The sequence below is a fragment of the Palaemon carinicauda genome, chromosome 35 (assembly GCF_036898095.1).
Source record: "Palaemon carinicauda isolate YSFRI2023 chromosome 35, ASM3689809v2, whole genome shotgun sequence".
Taxonomy (NCBI): domain Eukaryota; kingdom Metazoa; phylum Arthropoda; class Malacostraca; order Decapoda; family Palaemonidae; genus Palaemon; species Palaemon carinicauda.
Window position 1 is genome coordinate 25,577,025 of NC_090759.1, and position 8,803 is coordinate 25,585,827.

Consider the following 8,803-nt stretch of genomic DNA (forward strand, 5'->3'; position numbering starts at 1 on the left):
AACGTTTATTCAAGTCCATTTTTCTTTTCTTAAGAGACTGTATAAATTCTTAATAGATACACATCATGTACATGTTCATCCTTTATTAAAGTGTGTTAATCAAATCATTAATCAGAAGTAAGAAACTTGGAAAATGTGGGACTTTCCTTTCCTTTGTTTACTTTTCAGTATTCAGGAAAGTGTTGTCGGCTGATCAAAGAGCAGTATCTAGTGGTTGTGCAATGTCACAATCAATCAACTACCAATGTTCTATTTTGACAAGATTGGCGAGTCATCATCTGTTATTATTATTATTATTATTATTTTTATTATTATTATTATTATTATTATTATTATTATTATTATTATTATCTAAACTACAACCCTGACTGGAAAAGCAAGATGATATAAGCCCAAAGTCTCCAACATGGAAAATAGCCCATTGAGGAAAGGAAATAATGAAACATATTATAGTGTGCCTGACTGTGCCCTAAACGAGAGAACTCTAACCCAAGACAGTGGAAGACCACGGTGCAGAGTATATGGCACTATCCAAAACTAGAGAACAATGGTTTGATTTTGCAGTGTTCTAGAGTTAAAAATTCAGATCACTTTATTAATGATCTGCACTCTCTCTCTCTCTCTCTCTCTCTCTCTCTCTCTCTCTCTCTCTCTCTCTCTCTCTCTCGTTAGTATTGCGCTGCTTGATCCTTCTCCGTATCCTCAATATGAAAAGCGAAAGAAATCCCCAAATCCCCCCTGATACCGGTATGGGTGCAAATTTGCCTCGTATGGAGAGGGAAGGATTGTATTGAAGCTGTTTACCATATAGATTGAAACTGATATTTTTACAACGAATATCCTCTTTTTATTTTTGTTCTACCCTTCCTAATTCCATTTAAAAGTTCTTTTGTATTTTTTTTAGTTTGAATGGGCACGATTTAACACTTCTGCAATTTATTACTCCCGCAAGACTTAAAATTTCAGGCTAACTTTTTAGTTACTTTTTTTTTACCATCGCCATTTTGGGTCCTATGCTTATTTTCGTTGATTTTATTTCTCTTGCTGTTTTATCGCCTTCATATATATACTTTTAGGACTGATTATAGAAGAGAGACTCTATCTTATGATTGTTGTTTGTTCATGAGTTGGCAATGTTTCATTGTTCAGTTTAGTGTACGAAATAACATTTCATTCGTTTACATATCTTTAAGATCGATAGATTGAAGGAAACAGAACCAGGTACGTATTCTAAAGTGAAGCTAAATGATACACTGATAATGATGAACGTAGAAGCCAAAAGGAGAGAGAGAGAGAGAGAGAGAGAGAGAGAGAGAGAGAGAAGAGTTGATTGCGTCATAGAATAGATATATAGCTGCTAAGACGTATATTGACGCGTCGTCTCTGACGCCGGCAATGTATTTCCCAATTCCATCCTCTATCTCTCTCGTCACGTCAGTGTAAATGAATAGATACGTCCCTGTATGATACCGGACTATGTATTGTTATGTAAACAAGTCCAACTGAACGCGAGGGGTAGCTTACTCTCATGGCTTTTTTATATAGTTTGTCTTTTCGCTTTTAGTTTCCCCTATATCATAAAGGATAAGTTTCTGCCTATATATATATATATATATATATATATATATATATATATATATATATACAATGTGCATATATATATGCATATAAATATATTTATTTAATGTGTATATAAATGTATACTGCATATACAGTATAAATATACAGTATATATATATATATATATATATATATATATATATATATATATATATATATATATATATATACACTATTGGTCACACCCAAATGTCATTGCCAGACGTATAACTCCCCCGTTCCTTGTGCAGGGAAAGGATTGGAAAGGGTTGAATCTGTATATATGTATCTAAATATTTAGCCGTCATTTTGACGGGTCGCGTACTCTAGTAAGAATAATTAAAAAGTAATGAGACATATTGACATTTTTTTAAAGAATACGAGATTGTATTATTAGTATTAATGGTAATTGTTGTCAAATTAGATTTGCGTGGTATACTCATGATGTTGAATGAATCCCTTGGGAGACATCCACTGGTTGTGACATTGTTTTGGGATGGTGAGTTAGAAGAGGACAGTGTTTTTTTAGCAGGGTGAGGGGATGTAGTGACACTATGGTGGGGTGCTGTAGAAATGTGATAACATCGTATTGTTTGGTGGGAGAAGCTTGGGTGGTGGGGGGGGGGGGGGTTGTAGAGGGAGGTAGTAGATTAGGTCGGGGGAGGGGGGGAAGTCTGGTCTCCCGATGGCATGGCGTCAATAACATTAAATCGTGCAGTTTGGAGAGGCTTAAAGAGACTTGGAGATGCTGTGATTCGGGCGCGGCCTTTTTTCTTACTCGGAAAATCCAGGATTTATTTTTCTTTAAGCGAGTCCTGTTACTTGCTTTTTCTTATTGACGAAATGTTGGGATTTCATTTTCTTATTAAGAAAATGTTGTGAATTCCCTTTTTTCTATTTTATTAAAGAAATCTTGTGATTTCTTTTTTCTTTCTCATTAAGAAAATCTAGCGATTTCCCTTTTCTTTCTCAAGAAAATTTAGTTTTTTCCCTTTTTTTTCAGTTCCTTTTTTTATGGAGAAAATCTTGTAGTTTCCCATTTCTTTCTTCTCAAGAAAACCTTGTCATTTCCCTTTTCTGTCTTATCAAGAAAATCTTGCGATTTCCCTTTTCTTTCTCAAGAAAATTTTGTGAGTTCCCTTTTCTTTCTTATTCAGAAAATCTTGTGATTCCCCTTTTCTTTTTAATTAAGAAAATCTTCTAATTCCCCCTTTTCTCTCTTATAAAGAAAATCTTTTGATTCCAATTTTCTTTCCTATTAAGAAAACCATGTGATTTCCATTTCCTCATCAAGTAAAAACATTAATTTTTTTCTTATATATTTTTAGAAATTTGTATTTCCCCTTTGTTATATTTTTCTTTTATCAATTCTTTCCGTGATGAAAGAATCATGTTTATGTAAGTGAAAGTAAATGGTTTTCCTTACTTTGTGGTGATTATTATTCTAAAGGGAGGAAATATTCTTAATGGAAAAAAACATTTAAGGAGAATGATTTGCAGAAGAAAATGGTCAGTAAAATAGAATCTCTATGGTCAACTTAATATGTCATGAAATATATGAAGAATATATATGTAATTAATGTTTACTGTATATGTATCTAATGTATGATTATGTTAAATATGTTGGAAATATTATAGGAAATTATGCCATTGTTCACATTACAACATGGAAGTGAAAGTGAGAATATTTTAGAGAGAGAGATAGAACTATGGTTAAAGAAAAAAGGATAGTAGACTTGAGTCATTCATAGCCCTTTTAAGAGAGAGAGAGAGAGAGAGAGAGAGAGAGAGAGAGAGAGAGAGAGAGAGAGAGAGAGAGAGAGAGAGAGAGAGAGAGAGAGAATGACTCATGATCAAAGAGGAAAGGACAGAAAATTTAAGACATGCATGCCCTTTAAAGAGAGAGGGACAGAGAGAGAATTATTGATAAAGAGAAAAGGACAGTAGATTTATTTCATTCATAGCCCTTTTAAAAAAGAGGGAGTAAGAGAATTATGATTAAAAAGAAAAGGATAATATGTTTGAATAATTTACAGTCCTTTTTATACAAATTTAAATGCTTTTAAAACATATTTAAGGTGATGATCGATATTAATTTAAATCTAATACTATTATCATCATTAAAAATATTATAATTGTTCATCATCATCTCCAACGGCTATTGAGGCAAATGGCCTCTGTTAGATTCCGCCAGTCGTCTCTATCATGAGCTTTTGATTCAATATTTCTCCATTCATCATCTACTTCACGCTTCATAGTCCTAAGCCATAATTATAATTATTATTGTTAATATATATTTTAAGATTATTATTATTTAGATAATAGTTTAATGTAAGCTTACAGACGAGCCACCGTGAGGATAATTTACCGAAAAGGGGGAGAATGGTTGATCATTGTGGCTGTGGGTAGTGGTGGGGGAGTCGTTGCTGTAAAGCGTTGTGGCGTCTTTATGACTGGAATCGTGTATAGCAGTCGAGGGTGGGGTGGGGGTGGGGGGGGGGGATGTCTCAAGGAAGGTTTTCAGTCCCTCCCCCCCCCCTCTCTCCTCATAGCTGTTTTGGGGGGAGGGGCTGGAACGGAAGATAGTCTTTGTTTCAAATACCCTACTGTTTTGCACGAAAGGGTCTTGGGGGATATGTCAGCCGAAAAGAATTATTTAGCTTTTACACTGGGGATAGAAAAGTGTTTCAGATGAGAGGTGGACTTTATTTTTTATTTATTTGGCACATGTGTACAGAGTTTGATTACGAGAATGGGAACAGTTCTTTCAGTTGACTGAATATTAATGTTTCTTATAGTGTTTTCTTCTATATGATTAGATTATATGGAGAGAGAGAGAGAGAGAGAGAGAGAGAGAGAGAGAGAGAGAGAGAGAGAGAGAGAGAGGTGAGTTTTGTTAGGTCACACACATACTGTGCGTACACATTAAGATCAGAATAATCTTCTGCACGCGTTGAGAGAGAGAGAGAGAGAGAGAGAGAGAGAGAGAGAGAGAGAGAGAGAGAGAGAGAGAGAGAGAGAGAGAGAGAGTACATGCATGTTTTGTAGGTCACATATATGTAATCATTGAGATTAGAATATTTGGATGAATATTCTGTACGCTTTGTTTTCTTAAGTTTTTATCAAAATTGCTAATCATTTAATATTTTTCCCCAATAATTCCTCACTTGAAAAAAATTACAATATGAGAAAAAGATAGCTATTCATTTAGTATTTTATTCACGCCTTCCTCACACTCCTAAAAAAATCCATATGAGAAAAAAAAGAGGAGAAAAAAAAAGAATTTTTTTTTTTTTATCTCAGTAGGTAAGACTGAGGTGGTAGAGCCATGTGTGCTCCCCGACACCTGTAACCCATTGCGGTCGTTCCTTTAACGTTTTGCGGCATTTTGCGACCCTGGAAACGAGAGGCCATACCATCGGAAACGGAAATGGAGTCCCAGTTGGAAATTTTATATGCAAAAGCGTATTGGTGGCTGTTATGTTACGTATTGTGTGCACTTTTATAAATTCATGTATATATATATATATATATATATATATATATATATATATATATATATATATATATATATATATATATATATATATATATACTGTATATATGCAAGAAGGAAGAGAAGACGATGGATCGACGAACTGAGGAAGTTTGCGGGTGTGGACTGGCATAGAAAGACCATAAACAAACGCAAGTGGTAGGGCATGTCTGAGGCCTTTGTTCTGCAGTAGACTCGTAACTTAATCTACTGAATTCCCCCTTTGAAATGTTTGAAAAGAATTCAACACCATTGAAGTGTCAGAATAAAAAAAATCTTTATTTTTTCAATCGCTTGTTTGTTTTTATTGCATTTATTACATCGTAAAGATTTTACTATTTTTCTGTTATATTATTTTGTTATTAACTTAATTATTAGGTTCAATTCCGCTGCTGATTGATGCATGCTCTTACCAGTTTGCCATGTCAGGTGGCTTTATGTTAACTTGTGTTCGGATAATTGGGTCAATTTCTTGCTAATGGCCAGCGACATGGAAAGCTTTGCTTTTTTTTCCCCATGCTGTGTTTGGTAAAGTCGTGTCTGACAGAAGAATTGTTCATTATTTTACCTTTATTTTTATAACAATCGTTAAGGTCTCTTGGTATTTTTTTTTTCATGTTTGCAAGATGTTTTTTTTTTATTTGATATTTTGTTTTGCTATTTTTAATACCCTTATTATGATGAGAATAATTATGTTGATGATGAATATTTCGTATAATTGTTTTGCATATATATATAATATATATATATATATATATATATATATATATATATATATATATATATATATATATATATATATATATATATATATATATATATATATATATATATGCATATATATTGATATATTTGTATGTATATTTATATATATAAATATATATATACACACACACATATATATATATATATATATATATATATATATATATATATGTGTGTGTGTGTGTGTATATATATATATATGTATGTATATAAATATATAAACATATATTTGTAACGGAATCCGTTCATTACAGAAATGAAAAATAAAATGTGCTATGCCATTCGTATTCTTTAGTTCTGACACAATTGTGAAATTAAATTCTTGGATTTATTGACGATGAAAGATGCAGTAAATAGATGGAAACATTCTGTTTTTAATTGATGTTGTCAGAAGCAAATTGCTTTGTATTTGTTTATCTGTTTTCCTTGGCTTCAGTGCTAGTCTTTTTCCTTTATTTTGATGTGGCTGCAATTAATTTTCTATATTCATTTGGTTCTTACAATTAACAAAATTATAATTATTATTTTTGTTATTATTATAATTATTGTTATTATTATTATTATTATTATTGACATTATTATTATTATTATTATTATTATTATTATTATTATTATTATTATAGATCCTGACCATCATTCTTTTGTATTTATCCCTTGATTGGATAAATTTTATTATTATTATTATTATTATTATTATTATTATTATTATTATTATTATTATTACTATTGTTGCTGTTATTATTATTATAAAGTCTGGCCGTCGTTCTTTTGCATTTATCCCTCGATTGTATATTTATTATTATTATGATTATTATTATTATTTTTTTTTATTATTATTATTATAGATCCGGACCATCATTCTTTAACATTTATCCCTCTCTTTAATAAATTTAATTCAATCAAATCTATTAAATTTACTGAATTTTTTTATTTCAAGTTTTCAATCTTGGAAGTTTACAGTCTCCTGACTCCTTCAGCTGTTAATCTTAAATATATCTGTTCGTTTCTTTACCCTCCTGGGTATGATTGACTGATTGTGCTATTGAAAGTTACCATTGGTTTCAATGGGAGGAGGTTGCCATGTGGAGGAATGTGATGTGCATGAGGGGTGAATTGATTTATTTTTATCCCTTGTAATTGTTTCGATTATTTTTCTTGTTGACTATCTCATTGTCATGTGTTTGTCATTTAGCGAATGTCACTGTTATTATTTTAAGAGGAACAGTATCATCATAGTTTCCTAAGTAGGCCTTTTAGTACGTGAGCGAAATCTCTTCTGTAAAAAAAAAAAAAAAAAAAAAAAAAAAAAAAAAAAAAAAAAAAAAAAAAAAAAATGGTTTCAGGTTTGGATAATCAATCTCTCTCTCTCTCTCTCTCTCTCTCTCTCTCTCTCTCTCTCTCTCTCTCTCTCTCTCTCTCTCTCTCTGAAATTGAAGATACAACACCACTCATTGTGGTAATTTCTTTACTTACAAGATAGCTAATACAAGGAACAGACTTCCAGCGGATGTAGTGAACAGTAAAACGAATTCCAGAATAAGTTAGACAAGATCATAAAAAGTCTCTTAAACGTCAAAACCAAATCGCTCTGCCCAAGAACAAGTAACTCTCTCTCTCTCTCTCTCTCTCTCTCTCTCTCTCTCTCTCTCTCTCTCTCTCTCTCTGCTCGTTAAAAGGAACTATTGTCGTAGATGAAATATGTATAAAAATATCAGTAATACTAGTAAAAACATGGGTTGCAAGCAACCATTCGTTTCATATATACGACTCTTCAATTTATCCATGTATGATTTTAATATTTTTTGTATAGTGTTATATAATAAAAACAAGCGTCTGGATATATACGACTCTTCAATTTATCAATGTATGATTTTAATATTTTTTTTAAAGTGTTATATAATAAAAACAAGCGTCTGGATATATATATATATATATATATATATATATATATATATATATATATATATATATATATATATATATATGTATATATATATATATATATATATATATATATATATATATATCCAAAGGGGGTTTGTAGTTAAGAAAGGGAGAATGGTTGAAACTCTTTGCGTGTGCATCTAGCCTAAATATTTAGCTGTCAATTTTGACGTGTCGAGTACACTAATATATATATATATTTGTATATATATATATATATATATATATATATATATATATATATATATATATATATATATATATATATATATATATATATATATATATATATATATGTATATATATATATATATATATGATATACATTCATTACGTCTCCTCTCAATTTACCTGTGTATTAACCTTAGAATTTTATCTGAATATATACAAAATATTTACAATTATTCTTCTGCATTAGCGCAGAAGTTCCCAAGTTAGATAATAATTTTTACGTGTATTTGTACAACGTAAAACATTCCCCGCGAGGTAATTCGTCTGAGAGGGCCGATTAAAGTCTGTTGCTGACGCTCCCATGTTCTTTATATGCTTTTTTGTATTTTTTTTTATCATCCTTTCGACTTTTTATTCATCGCCGTTCACTATTTTTTGGTTGCAACTGGTCGAATAGATTATAGTTGTGTATATAAAATGTCATTTCTTATTCTTTTTTTTTTTTTTTTTTTTTTTTTTTTATTGCGCATTTAGAAAATTTAGTAGAAATTTTCTTCTGGTCTTATTTTTATTGAGTTCATGAATTGTAATTGTCAGACCGGCAATGAGAGAGAGAGAGAGAGAGAGAGAGAGAGAGAGAGAGAGAGAGAGAGAGAGAGAGAGTGAAAAAAATTATGTGATGCATGTTCCAGGTAGCTTAAAGGGGATGATGATTTATGCAGTGTGCTTGTTAGTTAGTTTGGCCTGGCGGGATACTCTCTCTCTCTCTCTCTCTCTCTCTCTCTCTCT